The sequence below is a fragment of the Penaeus monodon genome, chromosome 22 (genome assembly GCF_015228065.2).
Source record: "Penaeus monodon isolate SGIC_2016 chromosome 22, NSTDA_Pmon_1, whole genome shotgun sequence".
NCBI lineage: Eukaryota > Metazoa > Arthropoda > Malacostraca > Decapoda > Penaeidae > Penaeus > Penaeus monodon.
This window is the reverse complement of record NC_051407.1, coordinates 27,133,864-27,134,132: the sequence shown is the minus strand read 5'-3', so window position 1 is coordinate 27,134,132 and position 269 is coordinate 27,133,864.

Genomic DNA, 269 nt, shown 5'->3' with positions numbered 1-269 from the left:
TATATATATTACATAATCACTTATACTGTATTAAAACATCACTTTTTCCTTTTCATCACAGTGTCAATTTTATTATTAATAAAACCTCCCAACTTTTTCATTATGTACTATTAAAATCTTGATTACTCCTTAGATTTAACAATGTAGAATGTACTGTATTATTTGTTTTTTTTTAACCAATATAATAAAGTATATACATTGTTTCACATTCTTTCGTTAATTTTCATAAGGTTAAACTCAACAAAAAATTCGTGTTTCCCATTTTCATT